Source organism: Symsagittifera roscoffensis, chromosome 4 (assembly GCF_963678635.1).
Source record: "Symsagittifera roscoffensis chromosome 4, txSymRosc1.1, whole genome shotgun sequence".
In the NCBI taxonomy this organism is placed as follows: Eukaryota; Metazoa; Xenacoelomorpha; order Acoela; family Convolutidae; genus Symsagittifera; species Symsagittifera roscoffensis.
In genome coordinates, this window is record NC_087065.1 from 52,039,449 (window position 1) to 52,063,583 (window position 24,135).

Here is a 24,135-nt window from a genome sequence, read left to right on the forward strand (position 1 = left end):
TGCAACGGCAAAAATTTTCTTGCAGCGCTGAATGTTTTCTCTCTCCTTTTTTGATTTCAGCCTTCTTTTGTTTATTTCAATCATTAATTTTATTTAAAATTCGTTTATTGTGATCAAAGGTTTTGCTGCTACTAATTGCCGCCTGCTGCGAATAGTTGCCTGGTGCAAATCGTCACGTTTTTTAATTTGTACGAATTTTCGCTTGCGAACGGGGTTTACCTTGCCCAGTTTTAACGCTCACTTCAATTTAAACAATTAATCACTATTCTCTCTGGATAAAATTGGCTGACCCCTTTAGTCCATTTTTGACAGGAGGAGGTATAAATGAGCCAAGTTTTTGGGAAATGGGTAAAAAAGAACCAAAATTATCGACATCTGAGCTGAGGGAACCCAAACCTCAGTAACCCGGGTTGTCCTCCATACACCGAAAATGGTTATCATACAATTCCATACATCAGGTGTGTGGAAAAATGCTTGTCATACAATTTTCATACAATTTCTAAAAATGGTTGAGAACTGGTATAAACTTATTTCTGTGGATGTTTGATTCTTATAAAACAGTCTGGTGATAAAAAACTGAGGTTCTAGTTGTTTGAAAAAAAAATGCTTATCATACAATTCCCATATATGGGAATTGTATGACTGGCATTTTTTTGATGGCGACACAAAAATTTTTTCAAGTAATTTTGAAATTTTGGCCCAAAAATTTTTTTGTTTTTTTTTCAACCGTGGCTGTTATATTAATTGTGAAAAACAGCCACTTTCAGGTCGTTTGCTATGCATTGTAAATGCAAGACCGTCTAACCTTTGGTGTTTTGAGTAACCAAGGTCTTTGTCACTTGTGTTCGGTTGCAAACACCACCGAAAGTTTTTCAGAAACTAAATTAAGAAAGAAAAAATCAAAGTTTTTGGTTTATGGAAAAACACCTATCATACAATTTTCATATATGGAAAAATGTTTATCATAGAGATTTCATACAATGTTCTGTACGTATGGCATTGTATGGAATTGTATGACAAGAAGTTTTTCATAAACGGAAATTGTATGATTAGAAGTTTTGGTCAACCCGGGAACATTGCTCACAATGGTTAAAAATGGTCATTTCTTAAATGCTGACCAATTTTTTAGAATTTGCCTGTGGGGGAATTGAATCGAACGGCAATGGAAAACGTTTTTGCAAAATAAACGAAAGAGGGCAATTGTTATTAAATAAGTCCCCACTTTCGATTGGAAAGAGTCCCGTCTTTTTTTTTCTAAAAATGGGTTTTGAGTTGTTTTTTACATTCGCTGTAATATTTTGGGGCTCAGTCGTACAAAAATGTTGGAGCATGAACATGCATCCCGGTCCATTTGAAACCGAGAAGGATGTAAAAAGCAAAGATTCAGATAGGCAGAAGGTAATTGCTTACAATTCAATTTGAGATTTATGGATCTTATTACTACACAAGTTATAAGTGTTGCTTCAGCTGAATTATACTTTTCTTTTTGAAATTCAAAATGTGACCTTTTTCAGCTTTGAAGGGGTACGAATTGGGTAGTTCGCGACTATTACACTCTTTTCAACGCCTCTTCAAAGAACACTTTGATCTCGCATTTCAGAGCAAAGTCGCTTTTTATTGTCATTATTTTATTCTACCATCTTTATTCTACCTTTTTAGACCTTTTTTCGACTCATTAAGACCTCCCGGTAAGTCACTATCATTTGCATTACGGTTAGGTAGCATCTAATCAAAATATTAGAAATAATGCATTTCATTTATTCACACTGCTTTTGTTCCGATATTTCTGAAACTCTTTTCCGTTCTAAAATCGATTATAATGCAATACGCGTACTGTACCAATTACAAAAGTGCATTTATTCTCTTCTTTTCCTGTAGATTTTTTTTTGCTTCCGTTGGTGCAATAAAAAGAAGCTACTGCGCGGCGAGTTGAATTGCGGCAACTATATTAAAAGTGAATTTGTGAACAAACCACTGATGTGTGTGGCACCTTGCGGCAACTGTGCTCTTTAGATTATTCGGATAATCTCCCTCTTCCAATGCATACTCTGCTTGTATTCCTGAAGGTCAACAAGCAGACAGCCTTAAAAGCAGGCAAACCATTGTACAGTTCACTCGTCTGTTTACTAACTGACTCTAGCTGATTTGGTACAAACCAACCGATGACTGGACAAAAAATTGTAATTTTTTCGTATAAAAATTGCAGCATTCTTGTTATGATCCGCTCAAAAACTGAGAATTTTGTTTTTAATTTAAAAACAAAGTGAAATTAAGATGAATTTAGTTTGTTAGTATTTTTGTTGAATTTGAAACAATCACTTTTGAGAGTCAAACTTATTGTGAAATGGGCGTTACAAGGTAATTGTTCGCAACCTTTGACTGTTTAATAGCCGTTTATGGGGGTGAATATTCTTTGCCATGTAGAGAGACGGGGAAAGTGGGGGGGGGGGGGGGGGGGGGTAAAAGATAGCTTATTTCTTCGTGTTGTGCTTCGTGTGGAGTAAAAGTTGGCGGCTTTTTGATCTATATAGCACAGCTCTGCTTCTTAAATTCACTTCTTTTTATTTTATGTACTCCTCTTTATAGTAGTGACTCCATTATATGCAACTAAAGTTATGGCCACTGCGGCCATTGTATGGCACTACTGGTACTGACTGCCGCACTCCCACTGAACGCCAATCTTCTTCCTTCCTTCTCCATTTCCTCCGCCGTTTACCTTCCCTCCCGCAAGCCACCAAGCATACCGGTACGACGCAAAACTGTAAATGCCCACAAAACAAAGTTATTATTTCCAGATTTAAACTTATTTTACCAGAATCAGAAGTAGGGCGTGTACATTTTTGAACTTGGGCCATTAAAAATCGAAACTAGACTTTTTCGTATTTAAATTAAACTTTCGTCTTTGTTGCTGTTCGCTCTTTTAGTCTACCATTGCGCGTACCATTTTCAGTGCATTGCATAATAGCAGCTAGATAGCTGGTAATTTATACGCGAAGTCGTCTCGCTATCTAGTTAGTAGAGTTACCATCACGCTTTCAAATGCATTTCTTTTCCCTAAGGGTTCATTTGTATATCTATGCTTGTATGTTGTTACCATCTTACCTTTACAAACACAATGCATACAAAAAGATAAGACAGCTAGTCACTATATTCTAGTTAATACTCTCTTCAGTATGACCGAAGGTGTTTATAATGACGACGATGATTACAGAAGGCTAATTGGAACATGGCCCTTTTTTCTCTATTATATATAGCTGCCCTTTTCCCTTCCATTATTTCTCCTTTTTCGATAGGAAAAAGCTACATTTTTTTTATTTGCTGAAAAAGAATCGAGAGATGAGATATAAACAGGTAATAATGTGCCACTTTATAGCTAATCTGAGTGTTTTATAGCCTTCTTACATTCGAAATTATTAGAAACGCCTAAATCGTCTAAAATTGTTTTTTTTTGTTATCAGTCGCAGACATCTTTTTACGCACACTTGAGTTGCGGCATATCGCAAATACCGTTATCATTTTTTGTTCCACTTTTTCAAAAAAAAAAGCTAAAAGCACTTTATTTTTCATTGAGGTGTTTCACAATCGGAGTCACAAGCTATGCTCTATTTTCGAACAATCGATGGCATGAGTGCTAAGGTTCACGAAAATGCTCTGAGGTTGTTGTGAAGCTGTGGATTTTGTGGCCAGATTGTCAGGTTAGACTAATAAACTGGTGCTTAGATTGTTTTTTTTTGTATAGTTTCCCAAACGGTGAATGACAAAGAGACAGGTCTGATCCAGACAATGAACTTAACATACAATTATAAGGGACAGCAAAACAAACCAAGACTGCTCGTATCAGGGCGAAGCCCTGAATGTTCCTACTGCCTTTCACGGTTTATGGAGCAGTAATAACATGGAAAAATAAAATGAAATAAAACAAAATGAAAAAAAAAATCCTAAAATTTGCAATTTTTTATGCAAATCATCCCCCACACGCTATATAAAGTACAAAAGGATAGATCTGGCTCCTTGTAACAAATCAATTATGGCAAATAAGCTATTTTCAACCAATTTGGAACGATTTTTATCACGGATTAACTCTCCGCTTACGCGTTAATAGCGCAAATTATATCGCGCGTTAATTGTCCCTAATTGGCCAAAATGCCAATCTTTAAACCCCCGTAACTTTACGAAAAATAATCACAAGTAAAATATCTTTTCAAATTTGAGCGCAGGACAACAATAGCTTTCGAATGATATAAAAAAATTCCGTCAAAAATGGCTAGTTAAAAAGTCAAAATTTGTCTGAAGAAAAAAAAGACCCACCCCGAGCACAAATATTCCGTTACTTTCGTATCGAAAGTCGGAACAAAAAACAGTAGCAACAGCAAAGCACCCAAGTTGAAATTTTTCCGCCAAATTTTGAACAACAATTTCGCACAGCATTTAGTTTTGTTTTCGTTTGATTTAAGGGCGAGCAAGTTGTGAAACAATTATTCGTTTACCGTCAAAAAGCCTTCATTTAGTTTTTTAAATCGGGTTATTGAATTCAATGTCTAGATCAGACCCTTCTCCGTGCCATTCACCCCTAAACCAACGCGAGGCTCATCACAGGATAACAAACTACAAGTGTGTCGAAAAAATTTGGAATTTTCAAGAGTCGTGAAAGTTTTCGAAACAGTTTTACGAAGAAAAGATAGAGCTGTAAAATTTTATTGCCTAGCAACGAAAACCGTGAAAACTTCATTAATTGCTTCTGTAATCAATCAAAATAACGATATGAACAAAATCCACCCTGTCTGACGTGATTTAACCTAATGTTGCTGGCTTACTTGCTGCTTCAATTGAAACCAAATAGAAATTTTCTTAACTCTGAATATTTTTTTCTTTAATCGTTACTATATTCAAAATTCATATATGCTTAATCGTTGAATTAGTTCTTTTTAGAGGTAGCAGTTCGTTACTAGATACCAAAGAAGGGAAATTGTTAATGAGATCCTTTTAATGCTTGATCTGATTTTTTTTCTGTTCTCTCGTCTCAATCTCAGTTTACAGTTGCATATTCCTAACTCATTTATCAGCCTCAAATCTCCAGACTAGGACATTTTTTAAATGAATTTCTCCTTGCCATAATTATAGATTTTTTATGGTACAGTATACAGTTGATGCTGAACATTTTTTTTCGTCCATAGAAATAGTCTGAAATTTTAGATAATTTAGGGCACAGATTAATAGCGTAATTGTCACTAAATTAGGCTTCTGGCTGCTGAATTAAAAAATTGAGAAGAAAAAATAAGTAATGTTCTGACTGCCCCTTAATTGGTGTCGAATAGTTTTTCTTCGGGAAAAAAATCGAAAAAATTTAAGTTTCGGACAATATCAACCAACAAAAGCGAAAAATTAATTTGACCAGTTAACTGACCTGAATTCAGTTTGCAGCGCGGGATAACTCGCTTCGCATAAATAATTGGCGATACGCTTTCAGCATCATTAAAAAATCTTCACAGGGCGCGTGCATCAACTAGTCCAGAGCATAGCAAAATGGCAATTTTCGAAACCCTCGAAACTTTCCAAAAAAAATTGGAGGCAGTGTTTTTTTTAAATAATTCAGAAAGTTGATATCTTTGATGGGGCACAAAACTATTACTTAAAATCAATTTTTGAAACCAACGTGATGAGAGCAGCATTTTGGTTGGCACAGCAGTCGACTATTCTTTGCACAGCAGTCGGCTATTCTTTTTTTTCGGCTCGGGTTTTGTTTTTTTTCTTCAGACCAATTTCGACTTTTTATTTTTCGTATTAATTATTTCGCCATATTACAGCATTAGCGGCACTTTAAGTTATTGCAAATGGAATGAGACAAGTTTTTTGTCCTTTTTAATACGCTAGTAGATGCTAACAACATACTTAACATAGCGAAATTTTTCAAAAACATACAATTTCTACCACAAGATTTTAAAACTAAAACATTTCAAACTATTTTTTCTTAACAAAACAGCTTTTGATCGAAGTTAGATGGCACTCAGAACATTCGAGGCCTTGATACGATTAGAATTGGTTCTTTAAGGATTGTTTACCCTTAAAGTTTTTTCTAAAAAAATCAAAGGTTTTGTCGACAAATTGAAAATCTTGTTTTTGAGATCTTTCCGTTATGTTTTGTCTTAAAATCGTCAAAATTGAAAATCCAGCTACCGAAATCTGTTAGTTAATTCCGTTTCTGACTTCTCTCCTTGAAAAACTAGATTGCACATAAACTCTATGGTACAATTTGACAGAAGAAGCCAAAAATACCGCGTTGGTGTTTTCATGTAAGCTCTTGGCGCGCTCTTAACTCAAACAGTCGAATTTTTCAGCTCAGACATTTTGGTTGATTCAGTGAGAAAAGGGAATAAGGAGAGTCGTAAAACTGTAATTGTATCAAAATGGGGCCCCATCTCTTCTCCCAAATCCGCCTTTGATCTGTTGCAAATATACGTGATTGCACTCTTAGCGATTAAATGTAATGGTACCCCGAAAAAATAAATACGCAACGTTATATACGCAATGGCACATCACCGGAGGAAATGCGCTCTCATTTTATTTTTATCGATCTGTTTATTACGCCAGTAAAAACCTATAAGATGATTATTTACGACTCTTTCAGTTGGTTTGTAGCCCTAAGTATTACTAGTAAAACAGTCACTTCGAAAATCGAGCTGAAAATGGAGTAACTTAAAATCGATTGTCATCTTTCAAAAAAGGACAAAAAATGATGCGTGCCTTCAAATTTATGCTTCTGACTCCACAAGAAGGAGATTTACGGAGATTAGGCGCACAATGAACCCTAATATTAATCAAGGCCAGAAAAGACAAATTAAAACTTCTTAGCGACCGATCATTTGTGCTAGGCTAGAGCCGTTTTTTTAGTTAGTTGATTGTCAAGACAAAAGCCTTTGAAGACAACAGCCAATCAATTTGAAGGTTGTTGCTTGTAGTCTTTAGGATGCGAGGCGTTCTCAGGGGATTTATCAACTGACCGAGAATTAAAAAGCTGTTTTGTTGTACTAAAATCGGATTTTGCTTCTGGTCTGAATTATTTGATTTCTGTTCTATTTCGCTTCAAAGAAAAACAAGGCAATCGGATGCTGCACAAAAGCCTGAAAAGTAGGCCAAAAATTATGGCATGCTTTTTAGATTGGTAACTACCTTTGCCCCCATTACGCGAACGGTTGAGTCGAATTTGGGCTAAATTTGCGTAATTTCTGTTACTTTTTCACGCTTGTTCAGGATTCGAACCGTCATTGTCAGGGTGCGGGGCAGAGGTTCTATCACCAATCTCACGGTTCAGAGTTATTTGTTTCAAGGCTTAATCACATTACGAGAAACTAGTTATTTACCAATGTTTTGATATTAAAAGATGTCAGATCTATGCCAATTTAAAAAGTTATTGTTGAAAAGTCGTAAAGTCATCTCTCAATAAGTCTCAGTTTCAATTTACTCAAGAATGAATGCGAAAAGATCTGCGCATTTCTATCATTTTTTAAACTATTTTTCCATCTAACGCAACGTTTATATAATAATGATTAAAGTATTTCTTCCGACCATTTTTGAAAAATGGGGAGGAATAATGTATTTGGGTGTGTTATAGGTTTTTTTTCACGCAAAATCAGCTACCACAAATAATTATAAGAGAATTGAGTGATAATAAATCATATTATAGCCCTTGACAGTCGTGCTTCGATCAACATTAAAAAATTTCAAATTTTTTTTCCTGCGTTGAGAAAAGCCGGTTAAAATTTTTGGTTTTTCGTCTTGATTCGAGTGAGTTTAACGAGCGCGCAGGCTTACAATAGATCATTTTAATGGCCTAAAAGTTTACAATCGCTTTAGTTAAAATATAAAAACTTAGTTTTTCTAGAGTAACGTTAGTTTTTTTGAGCGTTTTAGCGCCGTCTTGGAATCAAAAACTGCAAAACTTTGAAAAAAAAACGTTTGAATTTTTTTTGAGTTTTTTTGGTTTGGCTAGTCATTTTTCTGCAAAAATTGTTTTTCAATTCGCTTTTTTTAACTATTACCTTCGAATGTTTTATAGCTCTAGTTTTTCGTTCAGCCTTTTTTATCACACCACACCAAAAAAACGAAACTACTTTGAAAAAACTTTTTTGTTGTATTTTTATAAGAACATTATGTGCTACTTGCACAGTAACCGGCTATCCTTGTTTTTAATTTATTTTAAAGATTTGAAAAGATAAATCAGCAGTTTTCAGATACTGTCTGAAGATCCAGTTAGTGCCTTGATAATTGTTTTTTTTCCGAGCAATTGGAAAAGAGATATTAAAAAAATTCAGGCAAAAAAATATTCATTCATTCAAATTATTCATTCAGTTCACAATTTGATTTACAAAAGGGTTGGATCGCAATTGTTTTGATGGGTTGGGTGGGGTGATATCAAAAAAAATCGAAACTTTTAGTTCGTTCTAAGAAAAGTCCGAGCTCCTGACTTTTTTTAAATATGATTTTTTTACCTAGTTTGACCTATTTGATTTTAGGAAATCCCAAACACTATGATACATAGGGTTCCTCTTTTGGTATATTTTAAGACATTCATTTTCGGCCAATCAACCCTACTAATTTTCAAGAAGCAATTTTGGATCGCAATTTTTCTGGAGGTTTGGGCGGGATGATTTCCAAAAAAAAACCGAAACTTTCAGTTCGTTCTTAAAAAATCCGAGCATTTTGATTTTAGGGAATCCCAAAACACTATAACACCCTACTTTGCCTCTAAAAAACTGAAGATACTTTTAAAGATACAGGCCGCTATTTAAGCTCTGGGTCAATTGTTGAAATTTGTGACAAAAAAATCACGTTTTTTCGACGTGCGTTCTCGTATTAATTTTAATGAATGAGTGCAATCGCGCAGTTTTTGGTAAATGTTTTCAATGGGGACTGTTTGGGTGACGACTGTTGTCAAAGTTTTGAAAAAAAACCGCGCGCAGTGTTTTTATCAACAAAAACTGACTTTCTTTATTTTTACGTGTTCTGTTTCTTATCTGAAACTTGGATCTGATTCAAATGTTTTCAGGTCTGAACTATTACGAAAAAAAAACAAATTCTTAGATTTGAAGTTAGATCTGAAGTAATTCATTTTTGAAATGCCCAAAGGTTTTTCTTGCATTTCATACTATATGCGTATATGTGAATTCTGAGCAAACATTTGAATTTGGATTTTTTTGCCTTTTTAGAATATTAAACTCAATAGAATTGTTATACCCACGGAAGTAATACGCTGTATCAACTGGATTGAGACTCTAAGTGTTATATGAAAAAAAAAGAGTTTGAACCAACTTAAATTCATTCAACGTTATCGAAAGTCTGTTCATCTAGAATCTGAGCTCGAAAGCATGAGAGTGTCAGAAGCTCATAATAACTATTACATAACAAGTTAGATTTAGATAATAACGTATTATAACAGACTTCTATAATTTATGTAATTATAACCAACTGGTTATATAGCGCCTAGAGATTAAGTATGTATATAGTGCTGTTTGGTATTTCAGTTTCAGTAGATATAATCTCTTCTCCTTCCTGTATATGTTCTTCTTCTATCCACTGGATAACACTCCCCCTTTTTTGAATAGAAAAATACTTATTTTTCGGTTTTTTCGGTCTTGGCCTTTTCGAGGTTTTCTAAGGCGTCTTTTGATGTTGATTGTCGGCATTGTGTCTCACGTTCCCACTGGAATGTCATGGAATTTTTAATTGGTGAGATTTCCTTTAAAATGCTTATAGCTGAATCGAAGCTTTTCAGAAAATCAGTGTCCGGAGTTACTGTTCGAGTTGGTCTATCCAATACTTACCGAGAGGTTATTGCTCTTCCGATCTGTTTTCTTTGTGGTGGCGATGCTATATCCAGATTAGTTTCGTTGGACGTTGGTGTTAGTTTGTCTTGTTGCTGGCTTGATGCCCTTCCGGTGTTTGCCGTTCCATTCGGATTTCAGTGCATTCGGTTGAGGATGAAATCGAGATTACTTCTGGTGGTTCGTCATGTGACGCGGTTCCTGGTTTGTCGGATTGTTCGGGTGTAGGTATGATTTGTACTTGGCACATAACATTTTTGCTGCGTCCTTGGTCCTCTATGTTGTTGATCGGGATTGCATTGCCAAACTTTCCGGTCAGTGTACCGATCCTTGTTCTAGTTCAGCGGCGACATGGTCATTCAAATTCCTCCGGTGTTCGTTTAGTGTCTAATTTTTTTGCTGCCGGTTTGATTGGTGACGGTGTTTTTCTGGTGGGCTCTGAGTCTGATGATAGCGATATTGATGTGTCACACTCAAATTGTTAATCCGCTAGTTTGGTCTTCTTTGTTGGACTTCAGGAAGTAGTCGGTTTGGGTTGTTTAGTTTTGGTTTGATCCTTTTCTTTGTACCCTTTACCATCCTCCCTACCCACGCTGTAAGGGGAGAATAGTTAACAATTGAACCATTTTCCAATATTCTAAACTGTGCGCCGAAAACCCCTGGTTTTTTGATTTTTCGTGCAATTGTCCCTGTTTTTTGGGCTACTTGTTCAAGTTTATGACCAAGTTTTTTATTAATTGTGGTCTGCGGACCTTTAAAACGGTTCTTTAGGAAAATGATAGGTGCCCTTTCAATGTTTTGTTTTTCCTGTTTTGTTATATAACGTGCGGATAGGTTTTCTCGTCGTTAATTGCGCAATATCGTTTTTGGGGTTTTCCTTTAGGATTTTGCGTTTTTCATTTATCAAATTGTATGGAATTTAGATAAAGGTAAATGCGCGCCTTTTGGGAAATTTTCTATCAGTTGACGGTCGAACTCGTCGTCGCTAGAATCCCATTCAGTAACGCCAAGCGGCTGTTTGGAACATGTGGCCGAAGATGTGGCTACTTTATCAGTGGTTTCTGGCGGATTTTTTTATCGGTACGTTATGTCCAGCTCGTCCTCACTATTGATGTCTCGGTTCCACATGGCTTCCGCTGTAAGCGCCGGTTTTGTCAGTAGTTTCTGATCTAAACATGAAATCTTCGTGTTTTCCCAAGATAAATTAGATGATTTTGGGGATGTGGTCATGTTGCTTAATGGCGTGTTTAATTTGCGACCAAATTGCGCTTCGAACGGCGGTATTTTTGTAGTGGCATTTGGTGTAATTCTTAGAGTTTTAATAAGTTCAGCAACATCTGAAGCAAGTTTGTGTGGTACATTTCTATTGTCTATTTTCATAATTGACAATCGTGATTTAAGCGTCCTTATTAATCGTTCCACCATTCCCGATAGACCGGTTGTCGTCTACTGGTGCAGATATTAGTTTGATGTTATTCTTTTTGCAATATAGCATAAACTTTTTCGCCCTAAAGCCCTATGCTTGGTCACATCTAACATTTCGTGGGACCCCGTGGTTAACAATGTGTGTTTGCATGAATCGAATTATTGTGTCCGCCTTGGTAATAGTTACCACTTTAGCTGATTGAAATCGAGAGAATCGATCGACCCCTACTAGTATGTAAACCTCCTTATTATTTTCATCGGGTAGTGGCCCCGCAAAATCCATTTGGATTTCTTTGTTGGGTTCCACCACTGCGTCTAGTGCCGTAAAAAGCTGTTTGCTCGAAATGAATTTTAGGTTTTTACATTTTTGGCGACACTCTTTACAGTTCTGCGCCGTGGCAATGATATCCCGATTTAAGTATGGATACGAAACGTTTTTTGCTGCCTCGAGCATTCCGCCTTGTCCCGGATGTGTAAGGTGTAGCAAGTCCACAAGGATTTGTCTTATCTGTTTTGGGATGACAGCTCTGTCATCATATAAGAGTATTCCGTCCCTTACTGACAATCGATTTCGAACATTATAAAAGTATGCGCCGTAGCAAGACTTCAAGTTATCCCACTTCTGTCCCCGTACCATTTTGAGAAGTGGCTAGAGTGTCTTGTCTTTCTTTGTGGCCGCTGCAATAAAATTGCTGTCGAACACATTCCTGAGTTGACGTCTATACATTGGGACGTCTTCCTCGTCCATGAAGGCTGTAGCTAAACATACTGGTGGGGTATTGTCTTCTTCGATGGTTTGACTTTCCTGATCCACTTTGTCGTTTGTTACTCTTCTAAATGTCAGGCTATCTTCGGAAGGGATGACTTGGTGTGATGTATCGCTGAATGTTAGGTGTCCATGTTGGCTGAGATCACTGAATGTGTCGAAGGATGAAATGTTCTTCGCGTGAAAGGAGATGACAGTTTGAGCACCATTGTGACATTTTCTCATAATTCGTTTAAATGGTGGTAGTGACATACCGGACGCGGTGTTAGTCAGTTGTCTGTTCGTATTTGGTAAAAATTTTTGAAGTTCAGTTTGATATTCAATTTGTGTGCAATTTAAAGAATTTTGTGAATTTGAAGTACGCTGAATGCGACTGAAATTTGGCAATGGACTTTTTACAGTGAGCTTTGTTTGCGTTGGAAACAAATTTGAAGCCAAACCGTTTTCGTTCCGGTTGAGCGATTGCGCGCCTAGATATCCGTTCGGATTTGAGTTCATTTTCAAATTAAAACTTGTGCTATCTTGAAACTCAAGGCATGTTATGAAGTCGACAATTAAGGCAATCACAAAATGTTCGTCCCAATAGGCGGGTGGTTGAGATATACCTACTGGATGTCTTGAAATATAATCAATGAGCCCCATTTTAGAGCCTGCTAAATGTTTTATATCAAAATCAACTAGTAGTAGCAAGTCTATCCATCTGGTTAATCTTTTTTTGATATATAATTTATGATTTTTATTGCTTTGTAGCGCGCTGATTAGGGCTTGATGGTCGGCAATTAGTGTGAATCTTCCACCATACAAGTAAAATTTAAAGAGCTCTATTGCCCAAACTGCTGCAAGCAGTTCTAATTCGTTGACCGAATATTTTTTTTCGCATGAATTAAGAAACCGTGAAGCGTAGGCAATGGTAGCCCATCCGCCCGCAGTTTCTTGTTCTAATGCACATCCCATACCGTCTCGGCTGGCGTCGCAGACCACCCGTGTTTTCCGGCCACATAGGAAGTGGCGGTTTTCTGTAATGTTGTGTACGGCTTCCAAAATGTTTTTAAATGCTTTTTCATGCGTCTCATCCCAAATGAAATGGAATTTATTTTCGACCGATAGTAACGGACGGAGCGGTGTGCACAATTGTGCTAGATTGAGGATGAATTTTTTTAGGTGATGAATCGATCCCATAAAACTTTTGAGCTGTTTGAAAGTTTTCGTGTGACATAGTTGTACAATAGCTTCGGTTTTCTTTTGCATTGGGATTGTTCCATATTCATGAATGACATAACCCAACCATTCGACCTGTTTACAACCGAATTTACTTTTGTCGAGCGATATTGCCATATTCTCAGCATCCAGTTTGTCCAGAATTCTTTTTAGCTTATTCATATGATCGTCTTTTGTACCGTGGGATATAATCAATGTGTCATCCAGGAAAGCAAATGTATGTTTTTCCTTGTTTAGTGTAAAGTCAATTGCTTTCTGGAATTCGGCAGGCATATCAGTAAGACCGTAGAAACCAGTCTGAAACTGATACATGCCAGTTGCCTGCCCCCCAATGATGCTAAAGTTACGTTGCCTTCCTAAGGTCAATTGTTGAAAACAGTGTAATTCCCGGTTTGTTGTGACCTTCCTGTGCTGATTGAGCCACGTTATCAAGGAGTACGTCTATATTCGGCATTTGATACGTGTTCTTGTGTATCATTTTATTAATTTGTTTGGAATCCATCGCTAGTTTGAATGGTTGATTTTTCTTCACTGTGATGACTATAGGGCTTATGAATGGCTGGTGACTGCATTTTTCAAGTTTTATGATGTGTCTATGAGAGACCTGAGTTCTTGCTCCACTTTCTCTTGATTATGTATGGGAATTCTTCGACCCTTTTGTTACAACAGTTTGAATTCTTGGAGAAATGTTGTATGAACCATATGGTTCCGTGCTCTACCTATTCGTGTACATAACCCCGGATATGTAGATTTAACTCAGTTGGTTATTTTTGCATCTGACCCATTTATGTCATCCGATATAGTATTAACTGACTTACCAGCTGGTTGCTGTTGTAGTTGAAATCCAATCAGAGGTAGAAGGTTTCTTCCCAAAATAATTGCGCGTCTGTCGTCAACTACGATGAAGAAAGTTGTTTTTATCGTCCATCCACCTGATTCAATGGGTGCGATGACTCGTCGAAACGATGGGATTTTATATCCGTTGTAACAAACCATTCTGTTTGCCTCGTCGTTATCGTTTGTTTTTATTCGTTTGGCTGATTTAACTGTTGTCATTATTTGATTTGCAGTCTTTTGGTTAATAAATGACGTGGGTGATCCTGTGTCCGCGATGAACACTAGGTTCTTGTCTCCACATCTAACCCATATTAAATGTCCCTTCAGGACTGTATCATCTAATTGTCCAACTGTTTTGTTTTCCAATCGAATCGCATTCGTTGTCGAATCGTCCGGATGGATTAGCTCCCAGCCGGGGATGAGATCGCCGGCTTGCATGTAATTACTGTATGCTGCTACATCTGAGTCCTGCGAGAATGATTCTACTGTTTGTTCATCATCGTGAATTGCGTTTACGTCAGATGATTTGCATAGTCGCGCGTAGTGTCCACGTTTGTTACACTTATTACAGATTTTGTCCCGGGCCGGGCATTTCTGGAGGTGCCCCATGCCAAAACGATTACCACATTTAAAGCATTGTGTCTTTTGGTCTGTTGGTTGTCGCTCGGAGTTCCCCCTTTGTTGTTGGTGCGGATAGCGTCCGCGTCCCCCTTTGTTGGATAACGATTATTGTTCTTACCTCTTTTTTGAATGAAACCAACTGGTTCGGATTTCACATTGGATACTTGGGTAGATATTGGAGATCCCTGTTTTCGGATAATCAACTGGTTTTCTGAACCTTTCTCTCTCCTGATCGCATAATCTAGCGCTTGTCCCGGTGTTTTTGTTTCCGCCAAGAGGTCTTTTTGTACCTCATCGTTCGACATGTTTGCGGTAAACAAGTCCCGGACAATCTCTGTCTCTAGTCGTCCATCATGGCAATTGGGGCATTTGGAATTTCCTTTCACAGCCGGTTCCGTTAGTAAGCAGTAGTATTGCTCTAGGTTTTCTGTCTTCCCTTGTTTTCTTGTAAAGGCCTCATAGCGGTCAAATGTCACATTTCTTTCCTTTACGAAGAGTCGTCTCCGTCGGTCCCAGAAGTTTCTTGTTGAAATGTCATGGATTCCGAGATCCGGATAATACTGGGTCAATCTTCTTTGACCCTCAGTTCCCAAACACAAGTATATATAGCTCCTGCATTTGATGTCCGCCTCTTCCCGTGGAATTTCATCTACTGTTGGGCCAAGATCGTCCAAATGTTGACATTGATTATCCCATGTTACCCGTATTTCTTGGTTGCGTAGAATGCGATCTCTAATTTGTTTTTCGGTTTCTCTCTCGATAGAGAGTTCGTACCCCGGTTCTTGGGGTTTTCGTAGAGCTGGGGGGTTTTGTAGGAGCTTGTTCAAGTTAACTCCGTCTTTTGCGATAATGCCAAGGAATAGTTGTTTATTCCACTTGTCCCACTCTAACGGTGGTTCCGCTGAGGCTTCTTTTTAGAACGGTGTGGTTCCCAATGAATTTTTGGTAACTGCTGGCTGCGCCATGTTATACCCACGGAAGTAATACGCTGTATCAACTGGATTGAGACTCTAAGTGTTATATGAAATATAAAGAGTTTGAACCAACTTAAATTCATTCAACGTTATCGAAAGTCTGTTCATCTAGAATCTGACCTCGAAAGCATGTGAGTGTCAGAAGCTCATAATAACTATTACATAACAAGTTAGGTTTATATAATAAGTATTATAACAGACTTCTATAATTTATGTAATTAATACCAACTGGTTATATAGCGCCTAGAGATTAAGTATGTATATAGTACTGTTTGGTATTTCAGTTTCAGTAGATATAATCTCTTCTCCTTCCTGTATATGTTCTTCTGCTATCCACTGGATAACAAGAACAGTTAGCCGCAGATTAACTAGCGGCAAAAGCTTCCAAATACTCTACTTTTTAAACTATGCTTCTAGCTAACCAATTTTCTAAAAGGTTTTTCAGCACTATTAATGAACTTACCAAAACCTCGGTTTTCATGCACTCGTTTATTCGAGATGCATCTCTCATTTTAACGAAAACATCACGATGTGAGGTTTATTCAGTATTTGATCGTGACTAGCATAAATTATTGAGTACTAAAATATCTAAAATAACCAATATTGCGTATAATGGTATTTTCAGATCTGAAATAACCAGAAAAACACAATTCAGATCTGAATTAACCCTTTTTCTTAAAGTATCCAAGCTTTATTTATACAATTTAAAACCCCTTTCAAATTTGATTTTAGATCTGAAACAGATTTTTTCCAGATTTGAAATAGAATCTTTACTAGGTACGGGAAGGAGCGTTTACTGCATCAAACACCATCACCTAAACCTGCCCCTGGTCGAAACAAAGAAGAGTTCTTGACTAGCTGCTTTTCCTCTTTAGGGGCAGTGAAAATGAAAAAAAAAAACATTTTCGGTGATTGATTGGATGATGTCAGATGATTGATTTAACCAAACCTTTGAGCTATTTTTCCCGTAATATTTGTTTTGCAAATGTAGCAAAACAGCTCTTGCCATGAGCGTCAGTAGTTTTTTCTCTTGCGATATGCAAGGGTATTGTATAATTATACTTCGAGCCCCAGGAAAATCATTCCTATAGATCTTTATTGGCATTCAATTTCAACACTACGTAATTTGGCTGACTGATCTGGTTCGGTTGACACATCAGTCTACTGATCGCACCCAAATTGGACATCCTCACCAACCAAAGGGTCCCCCATTGCTATTTTTTATGACATATATTTTTGGCCAACCAGCCCTAAAAAAGTTTCTAAAGGCGCCTTTGGCGCTAAATAAACTAATTTTTAAGAGGAGCGCGCGCCAAAAAAAAAACCCATTTTTTTGTCAAAGTTTTCCAAAAAGTGCCCAAAAACGGCATTTTGACCTATTTTTTGAAAAATTTGCCTGCGGCGCAAATATTTTTCGCAAAAGACGGACTTTATAGTCTCATAGTCTTCTGAGAGTGCTCGGAAAATCAATTTGGTTGACCTAAGAAACGGGTCGACAAAATTTCGATATATATGTTTTTTGAAAATCTGCCCCCCTTGAGAAAAATCTAGATCCACCCCTGGATAAAACTGCGCTTTATTGCGTTATTGCTGAACATTGTTTCCAAATTTCTCCAAAAATCTTCAAAAATTCTCTAACGATTCTCCAAATTTTAACTCGTAGTGAGTTACAAGAGAAGTTTGGCCGCTGTGATTAACTCTGATTGATAGGATATTCAGTAAGTTAAAGCTTAAGGTTGAAAAAGCAAGCATTTGATTTTTTTTGTGCAGAAGAGTGGCTTCTCTCAAACCCACTGAGGACAACAAAAATTTTAAGAATTAGAATCCGTGAATGATTTGCTCAGTTTGTAGACTATAGTTCAAGCATGTAGAAAAACTCAAAAGGAAGATTTTCTCAAAACTGCCTGGGATGCAGAAGATTTTTCCACATAAGAATTTTCGAGGAATTGCTGCTTTGCCAGAAAAACTTGGCTTGTCCCGAAAATGGTCGACAAAATTTTTCTCAAATGCTCTGAATCGCTAAAAACTTCTGCGAACACGTCATTTTTTATGCTCTTGTAATTAGAGCGGCTTTTGCTTTCGATTGATAGATTTTTCCTGTTACAATAATTTTTGTCAATATGTTCAAAGTTTACCACTCCTAATAATTGCATCAGCTAGCTTTTTTTTGGTTTTTTTTTCATAAAGTATTGGCAGATGTAAACAGTAGAGTATTGGCAGATGCTCACCAGTTCTCCATTTTTTGTTTGGATTTAAGACTAACTTTTTGAATCAAGTTTTTTTGTTGTTTTTCTGTTAGATTTGTTTTTGGGTTGAAAATTTGAAAAAAAATTATCTGCGCTCAAAAATGTTTAAGGTTAAATTTAAATTTCATTGCAAACCGAACACTTCGACGTCTCTGAAGCCATTCCTTTGATTTTACCTTTTTTTTTTAAAAAAAAAACTTTTTTATGAGCTTTGATCAATTGCCCAGGTTTGGTAGTTTTATAGAAGTTTCATGTAATTGTTTCACAAATGCTGCAAAAGTCAATTCACTTCTATGTAATTAATCTGTAATAATTTATGAAACAATAATTGGTTGCTTTTTGAAAACATTTTCAATTTTTTTCTCGAAAATCTACGTGAATGTTTCTTGAAGCACTGTTCATTACAGCTTAAATTGCTAACTTTTAGTTGCCATCAGAACCGTTGTATAGCTTTGTTTTCCTATCAAAAATGCTTTAAAAACCGTTATTGGTCGCTATTAATTCAGTTCCTCTACAAAAAGGATTTAGATTTGACGCAATAGCACCTTTCTTATCGTAGCAATAAGCCGGATAATATTCGCAGTTTCAGTTCAAAGCTCCGGCTTCTACTTTAACAGCCTTTCGACCAAAGTAGTGTTTTGTTCTTCTGCAAAGGAAAAAATTCCCACTAAATGGGCCGTATAGGTAATTTGACCTGCCGATACCTTATCAACAGTATCTGCACTTTTCATTTTTCCCTGATACACTCCCTGACCTCATAGAACGCAATGAGAGCGCTGCTCTGCAAATTTTTGCTCCTCTGTTGCTTCAGTTAAATAGTTACATCTCATTTTGGATTCCACAGTTGCTATTATCCAATGACTTTATCAAAGCAACTCTAAATTCTTAACCTACTAATTAACTTGCCGACCGGTAAAAAAATCATCGTTTACAAGGGGATCAGTACTACTTGTTTAAACGTTCATTTGATAATGTCAAAACTTTTTTATTGCTCTTAGCGCAGATTTTTGTTGTTTTGAGTCGAAGTACAAAATTTTGCAGAGACGTTTTTAGGCACTTTCTAGGGCTTTGACCAGTAGCGGATTTAGGATTCGACCCCCTGCTGACCAAAAGGGTCCCCCCTTTGTACTATTTTGAGATATCAATTTTTTGCTGACTGGCCTTAAAATTTTTCTAATCATACAAATTTTGAGGGGAGAGCGCGCGCGAGAAAAAACGCGAATTTTTTGGCCAAAATTTTCCAAAAATTGCCTAAAAAAGTGCCTTTTTTAAATTTGCCTGCGGCGCACAAAATTTTGTCAAGTTAGGGTCTTTATAGTGATTTGGGAGAGCTCAGAAAAGTAATTTGGTCGACCTAAAAAAAGGTCGACAAAATTTTTAATTTTTTTTTGAAAATCCGCCCCCCCCCCCCCCCCCTTTGAGAAATTCCTAGATCCGCGCCTGGCTTTGACCAAAAAAAATTTAAAAAATGTTAAGCTTTGGAAGAAAAATTAAAAAATGTTAAGGTTGGTCGGCCAAAAATGGCTTTCCTAAATAGTAACCAAAATTGTATTGCAGTCAGCTGACTTTGATGCGAAATCGATCAACAATTTAGGAAATCAAATGGCATGATTGCACCAAATAAAATCTTTGTTACAAAATAAATCATCGGTGTTTAATCATCTTTTTGTCGTCAGATGACATTTTATAATTAACTATTCTTGTTAACAAGTGAGGCTGAGATATAATTGCTGAAATTAACTAATTAGTCAGAAAATAAAAATAAAGACCATGGAGACTCAAACACGGAATTCTCAATGTTCAAAGCAATTACCATATATGTTCTGTCAGATTCAGTTTTCGACATTTTGGTATATGTCAAACTTTCTCTGAGCTAATTTCTAAACGCCAGTGAGCAAAGTTTTAAAATCTGTTTGGTTTATACAAATCAATTAAGAAAATTAGGCCTCACGAATATCCAAAAAAAAACTAAATTTTTGACACTTTTTCCAAATTTTTGAGAGGGAAATTTTTGTTAGCAGCGCTTTTGAAACATGCAAAAACTGTACCAAGCATTGAAAGTATTTCATGATCGATCTAGTTTTCATAATGAGGTTTTCCATTTTCAGTGAACTGAGGGTACATCCCCTTTCTGCAGCACAGTCACTTGTGATCATGGCGCACAAATCGCCTTCGGACTCTATTTCCCCTGGCTGTCGCTACATTTCTTTTCCCTCTCCTCTGTCTCTGTCTAAACCAGCCCCCCTTTGATTGCTGCTGTTAATCATTTGATTTATTTCAATCAACTATCCGTTTTTATCCATCCCCGGAACAATCAAATTTAAATGCAGCATTGTGTTTTTGCGGTTTGGTGTCAGATATTTTAATAATGACATGTACAGAATAGTTTACAAGCCACATTTTAATTATTTCATAAATGTCATCCCAGTTTTTATGTTGATATGTATAAATTTGAATTTGGTTTTGCGCAAAAATTTGAAACAACATTTTTTTTGAAAATGATTGCAACAGTGCAGAAAGCAGGCGCAGATCTAGGATTTTCTCAGTTTTCTTGGAAAAATATGGCTGCACGAAAGCTCAAGTATACTTCTAAAATTAAATATCTGTTTTCAATTTAAGTATAATTTTTCGAATTTTTTATAGGTCAACAAAATTAAATTTTTTTTTTCGGTTTTTTTTTCAGGACTCGCCCCCTGAATGTTCACGCCAAAATTTTTAGGACTGGTCCGGCAGAAAGGGTTGTCATCTAATGGTATCAAAGAGAGTATCATTTGGAAAAATTTGGCCACCAAATTAAAAAAGGCCACGAAATTTTAAAAAAGATGTGTAAAAAGGGTAATTCCAACGCACCCCCCCCCCCCTCCCCCTCGACACGCTGTAGTCAATGGCGACCCTTTGAATATTATGGCCTCCAAAGTTATGTTCTGGAGGTTGTGCCCCCTCCAACTGCGTTTCATACTCCTGATTCTCTTAAAATAATCAAATTTAGGTTGGTCTGGATAAAATTAAGCACTTAAGCGAGTTTTGCAACCCTACGAGTGATGCGACCCGGCCCCAAGAGGTTTTTCAAATCTACATATCGCCCCCAATTGGAGTGATTGCACTAGAAACACTTGTAAAGAGAAGACTTCTCTAGACTTATCCAGGAACAACTGCAAATTCAACCACCGTCGAGCCGAGACTACAATTGTGCTTGATTTCAATAATTTCCCTCCTGCCAAACAAGCCACCCAATTATTCTTATTTTTCAGACAGTTAAAGTCTGCATTAATGTGGCTAGTTGATGTGCAAAAATTCCAACTAGCATTTTAAATAATATAATAATGCAACTATATTAAAGTTTTGCTCGTTACAGAGCCGAAAACGTTCCGGATTGGTTTACACTAACAAAAACGACCAGACATTGAATCCCAGCTACCATTCAAAAGAAGATAAAAAAACTACATTTCAGTTTAGTGGTTTACAGAGCCAAAAAAAAATTTATTCCCGAATTTTTATTAACCAAAAATTTGCCGGAAAATTGCGTTAATTACATTGTCAAAAAAGAAACACGACCCACACATCAAATCCAGCAAGCATTCAAAAGTAAATTACTATTTAATTGCATTTAGATTAAGCGTATTAAAGATATTTGAAAAATCAGCTCCTGATAAGACAAAACTGTGTCGGTGAATCACTTTCTCCCTAACAAAACATGACCCAAGTATCGGATCAACCGTACAATCTCCTACCCCCCCCCCCCCCCCTCCTAAGTGACCAGCCGTAGAACCCCCCCTAGCCACGTATTAAATTTGAAAATTAATTCTGTATTATGTATGCATTTCGCAACAACTCGCACGTAAATTTTCTTGCCACAGTTTTTATGTGGGATTGTAGTTGAATATGCTGTAAATAACCTAAAATAACGTATTTTATATCAATTTTCTCATAATAATTTTATTTTATTTTATAATTCTAAGGTATACTCAAAGTTATTTCCCGAAAAATTCATATTTTCTCCCCCCTTAATCAATTTGGAGGTGAAATTGTTTAGTATTAGATTACAAATTAACTACACTTAAGCTTAGAGTGTTACAAAGATTTTAAAAAAATGAGTTCTGGACAATTTGCGGTGAATCTCATTGACAGAAAAAAAAACACGACAGCAGCATCAAATTCAGGTAGGCTTGACAAGTAGTGACTCTTGTCCACTATTTTAACACATAGTATGACTAGTATAATGCACGTGAATGAGTGTTTACCGCGGAGTGCGGTCGAAAAAAAGACAACCCATATTTCATACCGATCAAAAAGTAGACAAATACTATTTTAGCCAACCAGAATTGAGAACAGAAAGCAAAGTCAGGACATAAGTAATTAAAAGTTATTTATTTCCTAGGCTTCTTTCCTGTTCTCGATGTTGATTGGTTAATATAGCAGATTGATACCTCATGACCTGTCTATTTTATTACTTGTCTACTTTTTGCTACTTAACCGTTAATCGCAATTTAGATATCCGCTATTAAAATGTGCGGTTATAATTGAATGTGGTTTGCTTCTTTGTTCCGACTTGTGACGGCCCGCAGCTAATTATCGCTTTTTTTGTAGTATCCCAGTAATAGCTATTTTCCAGCGCCGATTCATGTATAATTCAGAGTTTTTTGCATTGCGAAACCCGCGATGTTTCAGAGCTATTTGAGTAATAATTCCGTAGAAATTTTAACTCATTCTAGTAGCTTTCAAATAAGAATTTTAGTTAATAAGCCCTTTAACTTTTTTTTCTTTATGGTTTAATGGCGCAGAGGTAGCATACATGTCTACACAGCTAATGGTTGCGGGAACCCCTGGTAGATCACTATTTTTGATCGTTTTGATAGATTTTTTTATCGCTGTTTCATCGCTAAAAATTAGCCAAATTAGCGATAATCTATTGATGAAATTTGCTACTGTGGCAATGAACATCGATAATTCATGGATGGCGATCGCTGTTTTTTTTCACTTTTTATCGCTAATTTTCAATGTGAGCTCAACCCGGGGACTACTTGTTGCGTATTCATAGTTCCCAAAACTCAAAAACAGTCGCGTAAATTCCAAAGCGTATTATCGGTCCCATAAGACCCAAATTCAATAATCAGTCTCATAAGTTCCAAAATAAATCATCAGTCTTATAAGTCTGAAAATAAATTTTTTACATACAGTGCTGATTTAAATTAACCGGACAAAACGCGTTAAACTTGAAATTTAAAACCCGTTTTTCTCAAATTGGGTTGAGTTTAGGTGAAAACTTATGAAGACAAAACTTGCTTAAAATTTTAGCAGAATTAATATGGTGTAATTTATTTTGCGAAATTCGGGCCCGAAGTTTTACCCCAAAAATGGGTCATTTTGGCTTTTCTTAGTTAATCAAAAATTACGCCGAAAATTCTCAGTCCATCACAGACATAATTATATCAAAGCGAGCCCTTTACGTAGCCCAACAAACTTTGAGAAGGGTATAATCTCCAAAAAAAGTTGCAAATTGTTTAAAAAATGTTTTTAAATAAAAAGTTGGTATTTTATATAGTAAAAACGACCTTTTTTGTCTATCAAACAAAATCAAATTATTTTATACAATATTTTGGAGATTATACTCTTCTTAAGGATTGTTGGGCTACGTAGAGGGCTCACTTTGATATAATTAGGTCTGTGATGTACCGTGAATTTTCGGCGTAATTTTTGATTAACTAAGAAAAACCAAAATGACCCATTTTTGGGGTAAAACTTCTGGCCCGAATTTCGCAAAATAAATTACACCATATTAATTCTGCTAAAATTTTAAGCAAGTTTTGTCTTCATAAGTTTTCACCTAAACTCAACCCAATTTGTGAAAAACGGGTTTTAAATTTCAAATTTAACGCGTTTTGTCCGGTTAATTTGAATCAGCACTGTATTATCGCACAAATCTGTAATGGTAAACCATTAGTTTTTAAATCACAATTTCCGAGGATCAAAGAGAATGCATGATTTCCGAGGCTCAAAAAGCATGCACTCTTTCATTGAAAAGTCGTCGTTTTGGGTTTTGTTCGATACGAATAAGTTACAGCTGATTGTCGACCATTTTTTCTTGCTGTTTCAAAAATTGGATTGCAACCACAAATTTGGCGACTTGTAGAATTTTTTGATTCACAAAAATGTTTAGTCCTCAGTCGTCCTGGCCTTTTCAAAACATTCCACATTTTCGGCGCAAAGGTTAAAACCCGGGTTTTGTTGAA

General features: G+C 36.4%; 1 protein-coding gene across 6 annotated transcripts in view; it reads left to right on the top strand.

Annotated features, from left to right (window-relative positions):
* The first annotated feature begins 1,601 nt into the window (after nucleotides 1-1,601).
* The window catches only part of LOC134844887 (uncharacterized), a 34,988-nt gene continuing 12,454 nt past the window's right edge, over nucleotides 1,602-24,135 (top strand). The window contains exons 1-2 of one of the 6 annotated variants that reach the window (XM_063861710.1): nucleotides 2,825-3,171; nucleotides 3,459-3,695. The gene's annotated coding sequence lies outside the window, so the exon portion shown is untranslated. The other 5 variants (XM_063861713.1, XM_063861708.1, XM_063861709.1 and 2 more) reach the window with 5 other exon arrangements.